Source organism: Camelus bactrianus, chromosome 11 (assembly GCF_048773025.1).
Source record: "Camelus bactrianus isolate YW-2024 breed Bactrian camel chromosome 11, ASM4877302v1, whole genome shotgun sequence".
Classification (NCBI taxonomy): domain Eukaryota; kingdom Metazoa; phylum Chordata; class Mammalia; order Artiodactyla; family Camelidae; genus Camelus; species Camelus bactrianus.
Window position 1 is genome coordinate 72,165,465 of NC_133549.1, and position 19,500 is coordinate 72,184,964.

Here is a 19,500-nt window from a genome sequence, read left to right on the forward strand (position 1 = left end):
CATAAAAAAGAATGAAATAATGCTATTTGCAGCAACATGGATTAACTAGAGATTATCATACCAAGTGAAGTAAGTCAGACAGAGAAAGACAAACATCATATGATATCACTTATATGTGGAATATAAAAATGATACAAATGAACTTATTTACAAAACAGAAACATACTCAGAGAAATAGAAAACAAATTTATAGTTATCAAATGAGGGGAGAGGGCTAAAATGGGAGTTTGGGATTAGCAGATACAAACTACTATATATAAAACAATAAACAACAAGGTCCTACTGTCTAGCACAGGGAACTACATTCAATAGTTGGTACTAACCTACAATGAAAAAGAATACAAATATATATATAAAACTGAATCACTACGCTGTACACCAGAACCTAACACAACATTGTAAATCAACTTTACGTCAATAAAAAAAGAGATCATCTAAATGATATACTATACTTATAAAAAAAATTCAATTTATTTGAAAAAAAAAAAGAAAATAATAGCCCAGATGGCTTCACTGGTGAAATTTATCAAACATTTAAGGAAGAAATAGCACCAATCTTACACTAAAATTTTCATAATAGAGGTGAAGGGAGCACTTCCCACATCATTTTACGATGCCAACATTATCCTGAAAAGGAAAACAAAGTTATTACAAGAAAAATAAACTACAAATATCTCTCATGAACATAAATTCTTAACAAAATACTAGCAAATTGAATCCAGCAAAGTATAAAAAGGATACTTCTACATGGGATACTACATGGCTTTTTCCCAGCGATGCAGAATTGGCTTAACATTTGGGAAAAAAATCAGTGTAATTCATGACATTAACAGAATAAAAGAGAAAAATCATGATCACCACAAGATACACAAAAAAAAACTTAAACAACTGTTTGTGATTTAAAAACACTCTCAGCAAAACACTGGAACAGAAGGGGACTTTCTCAGCCTAATAAAGGTACCTAGAGGAAAAGACCCTAAAGCTTCTGCATGGGAACAGAAAAATGCACCAAGGGAGGAGAGAGAGTTGCCTAAGAAAAGAACAGGACATTCCAAAAAGAGTAATTCTAGTCCCACAAGAGACAAAAACCCTTCATGATTATAAAGCCACTTATGACACTACATGCTCAAGGGGAGAGACAAAATCTGTGGATAAAAATCCTTGTAGGGATCATGAGAAGCATATCCGAGAAGCAAGGAACAGCCAAGAATCAAGCAGCAAAACATAACAGTATACATATCCTTAACCCACTAGACACACAGATTGGAAAAGTGCAGTTTCATGGGCAAACTGACAGGGATGATCTCCAGCCGAAACCCCAGTTAAGCCACTCCTCCTGACCTTGCCCTGACTTATCAGAGGAACTGGTGAAGCTGCTTCTGACCCAGACTATGAAGAAGGTGGCAGCGAAAGTAACGTTATCTGTAAAAGAAGAGGAAGCTTCAGGGAAAAATGTCTAAGGAACTGAACAGTAACGTGATGGAGCAAGCAAAAGAGTCCGGACACAGCAGCAGTCGGCCAGGCGGGCTTAGCAGGAGTCGGAGCTGAGGCAGCCCCAGTGTCAGCCCAAGTACAAGTCAGAGCCCTTCTGCAAGCCAAGCCCGAGGTCCCAGGAGCAACAGCATCACAAACCACACGATCATTAGGAACGAATTTAACAAAACAGGTACACAAGACCTGTGTACCAAAAAACTGCAAAACACTGCTAAGAGAGAGTCAGGGGGACTTAAGTAAAGAGACGGATATGCCACGTGCACGGGCTGAAGACTCAATATTGTTAAGATGTCAGTTTTCTCAGAATTCACCTACAGAATCAAAATGATCCCATTCACATTCCAGCAGGCTTTTGGGTAGAAATTGACAAACTTATTTTAAAAGTTACACGGAAATGCAAAGAATTTAGAACAGCCAGGACAATTTTTAAGAGAACAAAGTAAGAGCACATCAAACACTACCTGATTTCAAGACTTCCTAGGAAGTTACGGTAACCAAGGCAATGTGGCAGCCAGTGATTTCCATGAGCCCGAGCTCACTGCTCTACTTCATTTGCTGTAAAATGAGTTCCTTGGTCAGATGTAATGCAAAGTGGAATAACAGCTTTGTGAATAAGGTATTCTGTCAGTGCATGGATGCTAGTTTTGGAAAAAAAAAAATACTACAGGCAGGAAAAGCAAATCCACATCAAGAGTAGGTGTCTATGTCAGTGAGATCAAAATACTGCCCCTTACAGGCTGAAGGTGGCTCACTGATTCTCCCCAAGAATGGTGCTGTGGTAGGGGTTCTCAGTGTTGGCCTCTGCTGTTGGCAGGTTGGCCATTTAGCAGGGACTGTCGACAGAGAGGCTGCAGGAAGTGGACATCCATGTCGTTGAGCCTACGCACAGGCTCCATCACTGCTTCCCTGGCCACTTTGACACTCAGGCTCTCAGGCAAGGACAGACGTTGCTAGGGAAAGAAGCTAACTGCCATCCAGGGAGTAGATCATTTTACTCTCCTGACTATCAAAATCTGCTATAATCACTCTTAGGTGACTACTGGGACAGATCTTCCCATTCTTTGGCCAAAGAGATCTACTCACACACCTCTTCCCCTGAACCTTCCCATTGTGACCATTTAATTGTGTCCCTTCCAAGTCCCTGACCAGCCAGCCAAACCATAGCCACTGTCCATGAACCAGGGTAGACCAATCCCTCTGGTCATGTCCAATTTCAGGCAAATGAATGGCCAGTTGCACTGGGTGAAGTTTTGCCCAGTGGGAGCAATTTCCTCCACTACTGTGCTTTAGGACCAATTAGAATGGCTTCTTGTTCAGATCTCAACACAAACAAACCAACTGCAAAAAAGACATTCATGAGCGATCAGTTACATCCCTAGGGGAAAAAATGAACCTTGACCTAAACTTCACACCTTACATGAAAATTAACTCAAAATGGGTCATAGATTTAAAATGTAAAACTATAAGACTTCTAGAAGAAAGCAGGAGAAAATCTTCTGCACTTAGGGCTTTGTGAAGAGTTCTTAGACATGACACCAAGAGTCCTTAGACATGGCAATCCATACAAGAAAAAAAACTGATAAATAGGACTTCATCAAAATGAAAAACTTTTGCTCTGTAAAAGACCTTAAGAGGATGGAAAGGCAAGCTAGAGACTGAGATTTTTGCAAATCACATCTGACAAAGGTCTCATCTCTAGAATATATAAAGAATGCTCAAAATTCAACAATAAAAAATCCAAATATTCCAATTAGAAAATGGACAAAAGACATGAAGAAATGTTGCAGCGAAGGGCACATAAAGATGATAAGCACGTGAAAAGATGTCCAACATCAGTAGCCATCCAAGAAATGCAAATTAATACTATGATGAGCTTTTACTACACGGAGAGGCTGAAGCAGAATTTACAAGGCAGAGTCCTGGAGAGGACGGAGCTGTGCAGAGAAAGAGCTCCAAAAATCTGCAAGAGGGGTCTGAATCTTTGGCTGAATATAAATCTAAGCATGCAGACAGAAAAACTCGATGAGCCTGGACAGGAACTACAGGGAAAGGAAATTTTCCAGGGAGCTCTAAGCAAACAATTCTCAGAGCTCACACGGAGCAGGGAATCATTTTATCTCCTATAAGCCAGGGTGGAGAAACTCTGTTGCATACATAGGGGATTTAATATAAATCACCTAAGTGCCATGCCTTAATAGTATGGCTGAAATAACCCTAGAGGATAGGATAGTCTAGACCTGCTCTTTAAAACTTAGAAAGTAAGTTTCAAAAGAACTGAGATGAACCATGAGTATCTTACCTGCCTACCGAAACAAATCCAAGCACTCTTTAAAATAACGCAACAAAATACAGCACTTCTAATATAAGACTTAAACTTACAAACGTAAGATTTAAAATGCGATGCACAGTTAAAGTAATTGGGTATATGAAGAAGAAAGAAAGTGCTACCTAGAACTAGGGGGAAAATCAGTTAACGGGGAAAAAAAAAATCCAAGTCACATGTATAATGGGAGCATGTCAGCAGCCAACTTAAAGGAGCCCCCAAGGGCCAGGTCAGGGATGATCTGAACAAGGAAATGTAACAATACTAATGGAGTATAACCCACAGGCTAAAATAAACATCCGTGAGTCCACACTGTTATAAATAGTGAATAATGAAGAAGAGAGAGTTCTTCCTTTTAGTAAAATTCCAATTTATACATGTAGAAGAAATGAAGATAGAAAATCACCATTTGGGGAACACCATGGTACTAATTATTGCTGGCAAAACTCCTCAATTGATGCCAAAATCAGTGGGCAAAAAGTATGACAAAAAGGAAATATTTGACTAGTCTCAAAATATGTCCCCAGAAGATACTTAATTGTAAAAGAGAAATGGTAACTTTACAGTCAACAAACCTGGCAGAAAACACTTAAGGAAATGCTGAAAGTAACAATACAATAAGATACATTGACATCCTGTACCTTCTGATAAAATGCACTGAGAGGGCACAACTGACTTCGGCAGTGTTCTTGGCAAAATTGCATCACCTCAACCTAATCATGAGAAAATATCAGACAAAGCCAAATTAAGGAAATACTGTGCAAAATAACACTTTACAGAAGTGCCAAAGTCACGAGCTGCCTCAAATTGGGGGAGACTAAGGGAACAGGACCATGAAATGCAAAGTAGGGTCCTGGATTGTATTTAGGACAGAAAAAAACATCAGATTGGTGAAGTCTGAACAAGGTATGCAGATTCACTAATAGTATTGGATCTATGTCAATTTCTTGGCTCAGATAATTATACTGTGGTTATGTAACATGTTACAAAAATCCCACAGACACCATCACACAGAAGGATGAAAGATCAAATGCTTTCTCCCCTAAGATTAAGAGAATGCCTTTACCAGTTTTATTTAATATTTTACTGAGGACTCTACCCGTTATAATAAAGCAAAAAGAGAGAAATAAGAAGATAAACAGATTGGAAAGGAAGAAGTAAAACTATCCTTATTTACCATTGATGTGATCCTATATGTAGAAAATCCTTAAGAATATATCACAAAGCTACTAGAGGTAATAAGGGCTTAGCAAGGTTGCAGGATACAAGGTTAATAAACAAAAATCAATAGTATTTTCATATACTACATACCAGCAAAGAATGACTGGAAAATGATATAATAGTAGCCAAAAATACGAAATATTTAGGAATAAATTAAAATACATGCAAGATCTGCATACTGAAAGCCTTCAAAGAATTCCTAAAATTTAAAAAGACTGGAATAAATAGATATATCATATTTACTGACTAAAAGACTTGGTAAGGTCAAATGTCAATTTTCCCCAAATGTATCTACACATTCAATATAACCACTATCAATCTCCCAGCAGTCTTTTTGTAGAAATTGATATACTGACTCTAAAATTTACATGGAAATGCAAAGAACCTATAATAGAATTTGGAGGACTCATACTACCCGATTTTAGGTTTTATTATAAAGCTACAGTAATCAGCAGTGTGGGAAACTGGCTTAAGGGTAAGCCACGCAGGTTAACGGAACATAAAGTTTAGAAATGAACTCCATACAAAAACGGTCAGTTGACTTTGAATGGGGGAAAGGAGAGTCTTTTCAATAAATGGTGCTGGAACAACTACATACCTTTAATCCTTACTTCATACCATACACAAAAACTAACTTTGGATGGGTTGTACAATGTTTATAACAATTTTATTCATAATAGCCCAAATTTGGAAACAACCCAAACCAAATCAAGTGAATGCATAAACAAAGTCTTGATATCCACATAATGGGCTATCACTCAGCAATAAAAAGGAGCAAACCACTGATAAATTCAACATGAATGAATCTCAAAAACATCATGCTAGATGGGGTGTGGGTTATAGCTTAGCGGTAGAGTGTGTGTTTGGCATGCACAAAGTCCTGGGTTCAATCCTCATTCCCTCCATTAAAGGGGTAAAAATTCAAACAAACAAAACATCATGCTAAGCAAAGAAGTCAGACACAAAAGAGGACATACTGCATAATTCTATTTATGTGAAGCTCTAGAAAGGGTAACTCTAATTTGTGGTACCAGAAAGCAGATCAGTAGGTCTGAGGGTGAATGGTGGGGATTGACTGCATGAGGGAAAAAGTTCTTTATCTGAATTGTGATGATGGTTACAAAAATGTAAACATTTGTCAAAGCCCTTCAAACTGCACATCTTAAATAGGCATATTTTATTGTATTAAACTATGCCTCAATAAAGTTGATTTTTAAAAACTGTAAATATAATTTTCTGCTCATCCTTGCATATCTATATATGCAGATATATCATCCCCCATATCTGTGGTCCTCAAAATATCAGTCACCTGGGAGGTGTGTTTAAAAATTCATCTTCTCAGGCCCATCCCCTGGGAGTAAGTAGGTAGGGGGCCTGAGACTTGACATTTGAATCAAGCATCCTAGACAATTCTGATTCAGGCATCCTCAGTCCACCTTTGCAAACTTGCCATAAATGGACTATGGCATTAGATTTTTCTCCTGGATCAGAATCAGGCCATGTTTGGCCATCTAGTAAGAGCATCTCTGAGATGCACTCAGGCGCGGCATCTCTAATTTAGAGCAGGAGGTGACACTGGAGCTATCATGGCACATAGCGTGATATCCTCTGTTTAGAGAGAGGACACTGGGTTTTAGTCCCAGCTTCATTGACTCTGATCAAGCCACGCCCCTCATCTGTGAAATGCAGTTAGTCACTGCCCTCCCCCGCCTTCCATCAACCCTTCTAGCTAGTGAAGACCAACTGTACCTCTTGAATAACTGTCATCCGTTGGCAGACTTAGCCCCACCCATGTTGCCAGGGCAACCAAGCCTGCTGAGACTGGCCCCGCCTCCCAGGTCCAAGTTGCTAGAGTGACTGGGTCCAGAAGAGAGAGGAAGGCAAGGAAGAAGAGCTTACAAAGAAGCCCTCAGGGCTGCTGTTCCTCTCCCTACGTTAGGAAAGAAGTTGGAAGATGGGGAGAAAGGGAAACAAGTAGTCCTTTCAAGGGGTTAGGGAGCCAGGGCCTAACACGGGTCCCGTAAACACAAAAGCCTCCTAAAGCTGTTTTTCAGAAGCTGGGTCGGAAGGAGGCCTCGGAGCTGTTGTCAGGCCTGGGAGGAGCCGCCATCAGAGGCCACTGCTGAGGAGAAAACCCTTCTGCTCAGTCCTGAAAGGAAGGAAGCTACACCACCATGGGTCCCTAGCTGGGGGCGGACCCAGGTTTCTCATAAAGGGAGAAGATGAAAAGGCATGGGAAACGGTGAAATGAGGGTTCAGCAAAAGCTTCAAACTGACCTATATAAATCTATTTAAATATAATAGAACCAAAGCTTAACACAAAGTAGGGGGGTAGGGGGAGCCAGGTGGTAGACGAGGAGTAGAGCAATATAATCCCAAAGAATTAGCCTCAGGAGGCGGGTGTTAATTAACTGTGCACAAAATGTAGCTCTGAGCTTCTTGGCATTGAAAGCAGAGAAAGCAGCAGATGGGTGACATTAGACTCTTTGACTCGGAGAAGGAAGCATCAGTACCAATTTTTCAGGAAAGGAAATTGATTTCCTGACTCCTGATCCAGACAGCAAGCTATGGCTTCTCCTTATATGTCCTTACACTTGAAACAGGGAACTCTTCAAAGAGATGATCGTGAGGGGTTCCAAATCAAGGAAACTGAGGAATAGTTTAGCTCAAAAGGAAGAACAAGGTTGACCAGATGCTATGGCCTTGAAGCTAATGAAACTTAACTTCAAGAACCCCCTATTCCCCAGACTCAAGGCCTCTCCTCCAGTTTTCTCCCCTTTTTCTGTCTATCCAATGCAAATTATATAGATTTAGTTTTTTGCTTTCATTGATTTTACACACTCAGACTGATTCATGGGCACAGGGGATTTAGAAACAGAAGTGGAAGCAGTGAAGGGCTCTCCCAGAAGACTCGCACATTGGAAAGCATGCCTGAGAAGCACGCCTCCCTCCTTCTTGGCCACAAGTTGCTGGGGAAGGCAGGAAGGAGCTGACAGGCAGGATGAGGAACACCCGGCCTCATCAGCTACTGCGGAGGGGTCTGGGATGGAGGGTGGGGGTCCAGGCACAGGAAGCAGCTCAACCTCCTCCTACTACCTGACTGTCAATCTTGAGGCCCAGCTGCTGACTGGCCCCCTCCCAGCATATCAGGATGTCCTGTTGGGATGTAGGGACACTGAGGGTACAATACCAGGCCTAGAAATGCACTGCGTGTACTTCTCGTATGGTACCTACCCTGCCCTCCTCCTTCCACAGCCATTTGTACTTAATTTTCCCAACAGTACATCCCTTGATGCCAAGGGCAAAATCTTCCCTGTCTCTGCTCTAGCCAGGAGCTCTTAAATTTTGCCCCAAATATATGTCAACACCCACTTGGGAATTTGATCCAAACGGAAAAGAAATGGAAAACTACGTGTGAGCTCTGAGTTTCCAGAAATTCCATTCCTATTGTAATAAGACACCTGTAAGCAAACTCAGCCCCACAGATCAGCTAAACAGCAAATGAGCTACCCATGGGCAGAAACAGAGATGGACACAAGTTTTATGATGGGCTGGAAGTTTATAAAATTGGGAGATCTTTTCTAAGAAAAATAATGCAAAGTCACACATATAAAATAAGGCCCAGAGCTTGGTAGTGTGGGGTCCTGAAGTTTAAGCTTCAAGACCTTCAAGGGTAAATAGCCTGTGGTCTTTGCAAGTGGCTGGCACTGAAGGGGTTAAAGAAATGGGACTTGAACTTGTTGAGCTTGGGGCAACATTTGGAAAGACCCAACAAAAAGGGCAGGATGATCAAAGAGATGTAGGAATCTCAGAGACCTTCTGGGGAGCCAGTGAGGGAACCAGTCCAGCTGGACAGGAACTTTGCAAAGTGCGGGTGGAGAGAGGCAGGCCAGGAACTGGCAGTCAGACTAGGGAGGCCCCGAGCGCAGGCTAAGGCATCTGAATGGTATTCTGCTGGTTACAGGAGCCATGGCTGTTTTTATTTTTTAAATGTCATTGAGTGACCTGAACCAGGAATGTTTTAGGAAGATGAGCCCAGTTGAATTGCACAAAGCAATGAAGCAGAAGCCTTTTTTCAAAAGTCCACGCTTGGGTGATAAATTAAGGTTGTCGCTATGTGGAAGTAAAAGAAAATAACCAACTCGATGGGTTTTGGTGATTCAGGTACCAAGAGAGGAAGGATTCCAAAATGATTGAGGTTTCTGCTGGGAATGTCAGGAAGGAGGGCCGATTTGAAGGAGAAAAGAAAAAAGGACAATTTTAGGCATTTTGGATTTGAGGTGATTAAGAAAACTACAGATTTTGAGATGGCTATCTGATGCCTGGGAATTTAGGAACAGAGAAGTCGTATTTGGTCCTCAGAGCACACATTCACTCATTCACTGATTCATTCATTCAACACGCACCTGTTGGTAATCTCTGACACACCCAGCCCTGTGTTAGGTGTCAAAGGAATATGAAAGATGAAGTGTTCCCTGCCTCTGAAGAATTAAATTTAGGATTCCCAGAAAGAAGAGGCAGAGGTGAGACTAGCTGATAGCTAAGTAAGGCAGGGTCTGCTGAACCTACGAATGAGCAAGCCAGAGGTGGCGGAGTTGGCTGTGACATTTGTCACTGCTGCTCCTTGACGGTATTCTACCCAAGTGACTCACCACCAGGTGGCGCTCCCTTTCCTTCTGCACCACTCTACTCATGTTCCTCCCCAAACAGCAGCCACCACGGTCCTCTGGTCAAGGGTCCTTGAATAAAACGAGTGGTGCAGACAATAAAATTGACGCCACTTCCCAGAATGGTGTCATCCCGATGAGGGGAGGGTCAGCTGGAGGGGATGGACCTGGACCTGAGTCCTAAAGGACTGGGGGTTTGCATAAGTGGACTGGAAGTGGGGAAGGCAGGTCTGGCCCTAAGAGATAACAGCCAAACATCATCCACTAGAGCGCAACCTGACAGCTGGTAAATCCTCTTCAACGCAAAAGCCCTCAGCTGCTAGGAGGAGGAAGCAGCCCTCTGAATGGCAGCCACGTTAAAACAGAGAGGACAGCCCCAGGAAGGTGATGTGAGGCCATGGGGAGGCTCTCCCTCATTCCCTCTGTCTGAAACAGCTTCACCAAGAAGCAAGTGTCAGAAATTAACAAAGGGGAAACAAGAGGACAAGACTAGAGGTGGGCAGACAGAAGGAGCCACAGGGTCCAGGGAGGAACGGGCAACGGTTTCAGGATACTCGAGTGAATCACAGCTCTCAGATTCAACCTTGAAGACGTTTTCTTAGCAGCGAGCTGACTAGGGCTGTTTTTATAGAACCTTAAAAGGCGATCTCATGAATGGGCTTTTTTTTAAACTATCACTGAAGTGTGTGTTTCAATTTCCCTAGTTACTCTTTCCTGAGTTTTTTTTTTTTTAATGTGAACGTGTATAATACATTTTAAAATGTAACATGCATTAATTTTAGGCATTTCAGATGAAAATGGCCACTACAGAGGGCAATCTTAAATCCACAGGGCTTGATTTTCCTTTTAATTGTGCAGTGTGTCCTGACACTTTTAATTAAAAAAAGATTCACTGTAAACCTTCAGACATACCTTGGAGATGGTCATATTCCCAGAGAAGCCGTATCTAACTGTCCTGGCTCTCAGGGTCTCTCTGGCTACCTTTGGTCTCTTTAGGAGTTTTATGTACCTGCCATGAATAAAGTGAAGACAGGAAGGATCAGAAGAAGCAAGATGTCGTAAATTAATTTTGCCACTTATCCCCACCCAGCCACCGGGGCACAGTATGATGCTGAGGCTGCAGGTGGGATGAGGGTTTGCAGGCATTTCCATAAATGGTCACACCCCATACTGAGAAGAGACAGGGCTTGTTGGACTAGGAGAGCTGGTTAATTCTTGGTCAATGGAACGGGACTCCCTCTACCAAGCGCTGAATCAGGTCCTACTCATTCAGCCAGAAATCAGGGGCTAAGGTCCCAGGGGCTTTGCGTGTAACTTCTATCGCCCAGTGTCCATGGAGCCAAGCTTCTTGTCCCGACCCCTGGGAAGTTCCCACACCAAAGACTCCTACCCTTCCTGCTGCATCTGTGAGGCTTCTGCTCTGGCATGAGGGCAGACAGGATAACCAGAAGAGCTTCTGGCAACAAAACACCTAGCAAATGTTGGGTGCAATTTATATAATGTAATTTTAATGCATAGTTGAGTTTGCAAGAAGGCAAAGGAAAAAAACCCCAGGGGCTAGAATGCCAAGGGGGCAGAAGTCCAGGGCCCTGAGCCTATAAACAGCTGCCGTACCTGCCTCAGGCTGGGGAGTGTGGTGGGAAGGACTATGTTTTAAGAGGCTTGGCCTCCAATGCCCACGCGAGGCCTTTGGCTTTGCTCTAGCGGGTGCTGGAGCCAAGACACTCCTCAGGTGGACACACAAAATTGGGACTCTCTAAAAGCAATACTTCCTGTCAGATAAAGGGGAAATTTAGAAAAGTTCACACAGGAAGACAGTCCCCAGGGAATTCTTAACCAAGGTCCAGGACTCAGAGGCTTTGGAGTTTAAATACACACTCCCATATTTTGGGAACTCAGGAGGTGGACACTGAGCCACCAATGATATCCCCACATTACCTGGCAGCAGCAAATGAAATATCTCTATACAGGACTCACCCACACGCCAGGCCTCACGAGGGTCCGGCAGATAAAACCATGCTAAAGATAAGCTCATATTTAGCATAGAGAAAGTATCCACCCCTTGGCTCATGTTTGCCCTCACTCTTCTCAGCTATGAGATAGCCTCTGCTGTATCACACCGGATGCTCCTCTCTGGCAGCAGAATTAGGCCCTAAGGACTGTGTGCCTCTCCCCTACTCTAGTCCTTCCCTCCCTGAGAGTAATTACTAAATCCTCATTAATGTCCACGCATTGTTTTAAACTTAAACTCCACTGAGTGATTCCATAAACAGCACACACATTTGTTTGCAATCTCAAACTCAAACATGATAAAAGTGATGCTCAGTAAAAGGCCTGTTTCTGCAGGGCACTCATCTCTAAATGAAGTGCCCACTGCACAGTCCCAACAGAGGCTGAAGTGTCCCCCGTGCCTTTCTGTGGGAAGGTGATGAACCTTCCTAGCATCAGGATCATCAGGTAGCTGTCAGCATCTCAAGAGCACGGCCCATGTCTGATTCAATACCCTTGTATCTTGAGCACTCAGAAAAAAGCCGGGTACACTTAGCACTCCATCAAAAAGCCAACTGGAGGACACCTTAGCTGGGAGACACAGTGGGGTTGTTCCAGAGGCAATGGAGTGACACCTGCTTCCCTGGCTCAGGATAACCTGCAATTCCCCAACTCTGCAAGCCCACGTTCAAGGCAGGCAAGTGGGAGAAGGAGAGAAAGACCTGAGCTGGAGGAGGCTCTGAACCCTCCATCTACAGCCACCAGGGCTGGCAGTCCAGTTGGAGACCCCGGAAAAGGCATCACACTGATGGCAGTGCCTCTTCTCATGACAAACACATCCGCACCCCTTGGCTTCTATTTTCTCCCCACTTTGTCATCTATAAGTTGCCCCTGCTGTGTGAGACCAACTCCTCCTCTCATGCAGCTTTTTCCCACCCTGATCACTGTGGTTTCCATGAAGGTTTTCGCCATGACTGAGCTGATGATGCTCTGTGCTTGGAGAGCTGAGCCCAGAGCAGAGGGGCTCTAGAAGATGAAGGCCTATGGGAGCTGAAAGGCAGTGAGGGCACAGTGGCTTGGGTTCAAGGCCTCTTCCTATTCCAAATGCTGATGGCAGTGTGACTGTCCCGGCTGCTGCCCTGACCAGGGAAAGGCACCCCAGACCCCATCTCTTCTGCCACCAACATACCTTGTCTACTGTTGTGTCTCTCTGAGGTGATGTTCCTCCTGCCACTGTACTTGGCCCCTTGAACCCAAACAGCATCTCGAGCGTGGCCTCTCAGAACAATGTTTACTGACATGGAGGCCGGAACTAGAAGGGAGAAGGTGGGAGGTACAAGAAGGAGCATTTCTGGGCTCTGAAACAGACACACATGAGCCCTAACCTGGCATGAGCTTTTCTGAAACACAGATCTGACTGTGTACATCCCCTTGTTGCTGTGAAATCCTTAGGCCGATCTCTAGGGACAGAGGCCACACTTCTGACAACCATTAGCTAGCCCACGTTCTCCTTTCTACAGCCTTCAGTCCCGCCGTTAGGAGCTGGGCTCCTTCCTGACCCCACCCCTGCCTGGCCCTCCTGGCCTTTCCACCAGCACTGCCCACCTCTCCTGCACAGTCTCCATTGCCTGGGCAGCAAACCTTTCTCCCTTCTCTTGGACATCCAGGAAGTTTTAGTTCCCCTGTGAAAATTTCTAAAACTGTCTCAGACAGACTAAAGTAATTTTCTGCCACCACCATCAACATCCCCTTTTGATGGTCCTTGTCCTTTGGGATCCCTGAAGTGACTTTAAAAAAAGAATAAAAGACACAAAATAGTAAGACTAGTGAGCCCTTGGGAGACCCCACCCCTCAACCAGGGCATCAAGGCAGAAAACCTGTCTCAAAAGGGTGCCTTACTCACCCAACTTACAAGAACCCCTTCCCCAGTCAAGCAATTCACCACTTTGCCCCGTTTCTGTGTTCTTTTAATGACCGTAGTTCCCACCACCTCAAACGGTGCTGGCATGGAGGGGCTCTCTCTACAGAGATGGGCTGCAAACTTGCCACTGCCTCACTGGCCCTTGGTTCCAGGAGCTGCCCATCCCATCTTCTGCTGGTTGGAGAATCCTGTGACAGAACCCCTACCCAAAAGCGCTCAGGGATCCTGGCTGCATGAGCCACCTTGGCCCTGAGGTCCTTGTCCCATGTGCAGCATAAACAGGACAGCAGGAAAATCCCTGAATTGGAATGATCTTCCCTGCTCAGCAGAGGAAAGGGAAAAGCATTCTCAACACAGAGGGTGGAGGCCACACAGAAGACCTCTGTCACAGGGAGAAGGCACGGGGGACAGGGAGCTGCCTCAACCACCTCGTCTGGGCATCCACAAGCAGCCGTGTGGCATACCTGTCTCCCCACAAGACTGTGAGCTAGTCGAGACAGGAAACATGTCTTATTCACCTTTGTTCCCCTGTGCCCAGCACATGCAGGTGGTGTTCAATGAATAAGAGCAAAGGCTGGCACTTGGAAGGGCCACTGAGGAACCAGCGCAGGTGGGACACAAAAAGGGAGGACTCTCGACTCCAAATCTCCATCATCAACCAGGACTGAGTTGGTTCTCTGCATTTAAGGGCTGATGGGCATTTAGGTGATAAATAACACACAGTCCACCCAGCCCAGCGTGAAGACAGGCCACCTAAGAGACTGAACAGAGAACTGGGCTTCTGATAGTCACCACCCAGAGACTACCTCACACTTCCTGGCCTCTCTCTCGAGCTCTGCCCATAGGTCAAGGCCTATTTCAAATGCATGTTATCTGGGAAGTCCACCTGAGTCCCCCAGCCACCCCCCTACCTCCCAGACGGAGCTCGCCTTTGTCTGACCTTCCAGGGCCTGGTGCCCAGACGGCGCACTCGCGTGAAGACAGCACAGACACCAGGAAGCAAAACAAACAAAAACAACAGTTAAATAAAGCAAGGGATATGGTGGCTCCCTTGTTATTTTCTTTTTGAGTGTCTTGTTTCCACAGCTAAACTAGAAGTTCTGGAGATTAAGACCATGTTCTCCTCTTCCATTATCTCCTGCACAGCTGCCAGCACTGCACTGGGCATATACAGTCTTCAAAAGCCACTCCACTCACTGCCTGAGTGTAGAGCCCCAGAGGGCTTCGTCTCCAGAATTTGGGTCCATAAGGGAGTCTCCCAGCTGCAAGGGGACCGTCCATAAATCTCCACTCCCCGTTTAAGGAAGAGGCGCATTCTAGGGTTCTCCTTTTTCCAAAAGACAGAACTGGTTAACATATGTGTTAATGAAGGGCAAGGTAAAGAAGGTGGTCTCCAGAGCTTCAACCCCAGCTCCACCTCTTTCTAGATATATGATCTAGGGCCAAGGTGTTTCTGTTTCCATCCTGGGTTTCCTCACTTAGCTAATGAGGGCAAGAAGCAGTTATTTTTCAAGGTCGTTGTGAGGATACAAATAACACATGTAAAGTATCTGGCACATGGTAGGCTCTGAATAGATCAAGGACGGTCTTCATTTATTCATCATTAGAGTAACAAGAACCAGCCAAGTGTGTTCAACAACCAATAAAGTTCCAGACTGCTGTTGCCCCACGCTGATTTCCCACTGGCACAGCCTCCCACTAGAGGGTAAGGCAGCAGAGCATTGCTTGGGAGAGTGGCAGGCGCCCTCCGAGGCCATGGTAGACCAGACAACCCACATTGTTGCCTCTGCTTTAGTGTTCCTCCTGTCTATTGCTTCTTGTTGGGCCTAGTATGTCTGTCCAAAACAATACTCTCCAACCTCTAGTCCAATCTCCTGGCAACTGAAAAACACAGATGATGAAAGGTATTAACACTAAGAAACAAAGTATGTCCTGAGAGCATGGAAGGGTTTTTGTTTTTATTTTTATTAATGCAATGTGATGACCTTTAATCCATGGGCTTTGCGACATCTGTTTTCACTAATGTAACGCTTTTTCCCCCTTTCCCTTTTTGACTATTTCAGATAACTGAGGTTGCTAGGTAAAAGACTCTCCATACAAATGAAGTGTTCCTAAATATTCTCAACTATGATATAAATTACGGATCCTAAGCTTTTTAAAAAAAAAAATTAAAATAATGGCATAGATAAGTTCAAACAGATCTGAACCTGTCACTAGCCGTCTGAACAGTAAAGAAAAGGTTGCTCCGAGCAAGGTCCAGGCCATCAGAGACTGTGACCTGGAGACTCTGCACTGGACCAGCAAGGTGTACAGAGGAGATACTGAGAGGGCACTTCCAGAGGTATGGTGAGAACATCAGATAGTGGTTTATGACATGGAATGGGAAGGTTGCCCCCCCAAATCCACTAAATGACAAGTTCTCCTTATCAGAGGCATACATAATTTTTTATCAGAGTTCTTCCTATTGTTTGAACCCCTCCCAACAACAAAAGCTTTTTTTTTTTTAACTAAATTGAAAGGAGGTCAATATAGTAAGCAAGAAATCAAGGTATTCAGTTTTTATCTATCAAAACTTTAAACTGTGTACCTTTCAACCCAGAAATTCCACTTCTGGGCATCTATTCTGAGGAAACATTTACAGGCAGACAAAGTAGCCTGCACCATTTTTATGGCATTTTATGGCAAAAATGTCTGTATCAGTAGGGGAATAAATTAACTAGATTAGGACACATCTGAAGCATTAGAATACTAGGCAGCAGTGAAAAAGCAAAACCTTCTGAAGTCCAGATCCTATCCTTATACCAAGCACAGGTCTATTAGCACTGGAAGAGCAGAAGGAAACTCTTTTCCACCCATGATTAACTGCAGATACAAGGCAAGTTTGCCTGCTGTGAGGAAGAGAGGCAGGAATGCTGAAAAAACTTCAGTCCCAAAACCCACACATACAGAGCCTGCCTAAGACTAAGGATGACTAGGGCAACAGAAAACCTCCTACCACTCCCAACATGAGCCTGGCACCAAGAATAAGCAATAGCAGTCTACTGCTGAAGGAGAGGCAGCAGCAGGGAGAAACACCTTCTCTGTGGCATGGGTATGTGGGGACTTCTCAAAGCTGATGGTACAGCAGGAACACTGAGAAAAACCCTCTGGCATCCCCCAGACATCACTCTCAGCACAAGTTCACAGCAGCCCCCTTCTAAAGGAATCTGAAGTCTATGATACACTGGGGTAATGACATCACCAAAGAAATCAAAACCTAGCTCATCTCATGACTAGACTGACCACACCCTCCATACTAACAACCTGACAGAAGAGACATGCCCATTTCTGGGCACACATACTATATATCTGGTCTCATCTATTCTTCTAAAATGACATTTAACATTAAATTTGAAATGTCAAGACACATTTTAAAAGCAAGATAAAACAACTTACTGTCAAAAAATAAAGCAATCATCAGAACTGTACACAGAGATTACCCAGATCTTGGAACCATCAGAGAATTTTAAATAACTATGATTAATATGTCATATGTTCCAATGGAAAAGGTGGACAACCTGCCTGAATAGATCATTTCAGCAGAGATAGAAAACTATAAAATAGTCAAACGGAAATGCTAGATATTACAAACAATGTCAGAGATGAAGAATCACTTTAACAGGCTCATCAGCAAACTATATGCAGCTGAGGAAAGAATCACTGCACTCAGAGAGCAGGGCAGTGGGGGGAGGGTACAGCTCAGGGGTAGAGTGTGTGCTCAGCATGCATGAGGTCCTGGATTCAATTTCCAGTACCACCACTAAAAAATTAATTTAAAAAATAAATAAACCTAATTACCCACCCCCCAAAAAAAGAACAGGGCAACAGAAATGATCTAAATCAAAACACAAAAGAAAATGGGAAAAAAATAATACCCAGATAAGAACACTCAAAAGTCATGGAATAATATCAGTCTAGCATAAACTGAAGTTGCAAAAGGAAAAGAATATAAGAAATATTTGAACTAATGGTTAAATTTCTCTAAAATTAAAGGCAAAAAACCATATACCCAAGAAACCCAGACAACTCAGAAGACAACAGAATGATCTTTAAAGCAAAAAGGCAAAAAACCCTACAACTATAAACCCAGAATTTTATAATAACGAAAGCACCTTTCAAAAGTGAAGGTGAACAACAAAGAGGAACATTTTCACAGCATCAACAAGACAACGCCTTAAAAGATAACACTCCTTCTGGATCTTGTAAGGTGCCACAAGGATGCCTAGATCTGGACTGTGTAAACCATCATTTAACGTCCAGCCCTTTGTCTCAAAAAACTTAAATAACTGTGCCTTGACCTCTAATGGGCAGAACAGTTACCAGAGCTTTCTGAGGTGCTGTTCCTGGGTTATAATCCTCAATTTGCCACAGAATTTTTCATTTCTTTCTTTAAAAAAATGAAGGTATGAGGTTCATCAAAAAGTTAAACATAGAATTACGATATGATCAGAAATTTCACTCTTAAGATATATACCCAAAACAGGTATTCCAAATACCTGTAAAAGAATGTTCATGGCAGCACTATTCATGATAGCCAAAAAGTGGAAAAAAACCAAATGTCCATCAGTGGATGAATGGATAAATAAAATGTGGTATATCCATACAATATTATTCAGCCATAAAAGGAATGAAGTACGATAGATGCTACGATGTGGATGAACCTCAGAAACATTGTGCTAAGTAAACGGAGTGAGAAATGCCATATGTTGTATGATTCCACTTATATGAAATACCCAGAATAGGTAAATCCATAGGGCTAGGAAGCAGAGTCGTGGTTGCCAAGGGCTGGAGGGAGGGGGAATGGGGAGTGACTGCCTGGGGATGACGAAAATGTTTCCAAATGAGACGGAGGTGATGATTGTACACACTGTGAATATATCAAATGCCACTGAATTTTAACTATAAAATGGTAAGTTTTATGTTATGTGAATTTCACCTAAATTTTTTTTAAAACACATAGAAAACTCAAACAAAAATTAATAATTCCCTGCTTTAAAATAACTATGAGCAGGTACTTAAGCTGTAGGGTATGGGACACTGTGAAAAGATACAGCTATGTCATTAATGGATAAGTTACCCTCACAGGTAGCTTCAAAAACAGAGGCTGGTTTTAAAACTACCACAAAGAAAACATGACAGAAAAATTCACTTGCATTTTTAAAAGATGAAGGACTTCTTCATACCACCCAAAACTGAGGAAAGTCACTGTCATCAGACCTATGCTATCAGAAATATTCAAGGAAATTCTTCAGGCAGAAGGAGTAAGATACCAGACAGAAACTTGGATCTACATAAACAAAAAGTGCCAGAAATGGTAAAAGTAAAGGGAATTCCTACAATCTATTCAAGTCAGTTGCAAATGAGTTTACAATTTATCAAGACTCCCATCAAGACTCTCTCCTCATTGTTACCTATCTTAAACTATTGTTCCATGAACTGTGCCAACCTCAGTTTCCTGTGTGTCTTAAACCACCTGAGCCAAGAGCCAAAATTTTATAATTATCCAACTTCTAACTTTTCCCTTCTGAGACACTCCTGAGGTTGTCAGAGTGATGGTCTCTCTTACTGCAGTGAGTTCACATAAACTTAGTTTGCTTTATTTGGAAAAAAAAAAAAGCAAGTAATACAATATACACAGCATGAGCTCACATATCTATAAAAAGATTATGCACATGTAAATACACTATGAAAACCTGGGCAGGTACAAACCAAATCCTTAAGCAATCACACTGGGAAAAGAGTGTGCTGGAAGGTTCTGGAAACAAGGGGGACTTTCTTCAGTTGCAGAAAAATGTGTTACAACTCAGTTGTGACACCAACCTGGATCCAGGCAAGAGACCAAGTAG

At 43.2% G+C, this 19,500-nt stretch overlaps 1 pseudogene; it reads left to right on the top strand.

Moving 5' to 3' along the window:
• The window catches only part of LOC105075409 (E3 ubiquitin-protein ligase RBBP6-like), a 48,101-nt pseudogene that overhangs the window by 10,437 nt on the left and 18,164 nt on the right, over positions 1 to 19,500 (top strand).